We start from the raw sequence: 602 nt of genomic DNA on the forward strand, positions 1-602 counted from the left end.
AAATCTGTTCCACAACCGAGAGCACAGACACCAGCAAGTGTGGCTGTTTGAATCCTCCCTGCTCTGCATGGCTTTTGTGAACCTCGGATCCTTCGCCTTAAACTCAGGGGTTAAAACCCTAAGAATTAAACGAAATAAAGTATCTAAAGTGACTGAGCACACAGCCTGGCCTAGAGGGTTGAGTTTACCCCTCCTCCCGGGTAAGAGAAGCGGTGATGAGGCCAGGTGGAGCCCGAGGGCCTGCCTCCGAGGCGGTGCAGGCAGCAGGTGAGGGCCGCGTCCGGGAGGGGCCGGGGAGGATCCCTGGGCGGGGGAGGGGGAAAGGGGCTGCGGCTCCGGCCTGCAGGGAGCCCTGGGCCGCCCTCTTCCTTTTTGGACCTCGGAGGCAGACGGGCTGAGAGGTGGGCCAGGTGGGTTGCACCGAGTCGGGAGAAGCGGCTGCGGGAGCCGCGGCGGAATCCTCAGCTCGAGGGCGCCCCCAGAGGTCTCCGGGCTCCTTGGCCCCTTGGCTCCTTGGTTCCTTGGTAGGCGCGGGAAGCGCCCATGGGGCTCCAGCCGGGGCCTGGGAGGCGGTGACAGATGGCTGGGGATGGAGGAGGCTA

The sequence above is a fragment of the Colobus angolensis genome, unplaced genomic scaffold, assembly GCF_000951035.1.
Source record: "Colobus angolensis palliatus isolate OR3802 unplaced genomic scaffold, Cang.pa_1.0 Scaffold281, whole genome shotgun sequence".
NCBI lineage: Eukaryota > Metazoa > Chordata > Mammalia > Primates > Cercopithecidae > Colobus > Colobus angolensis.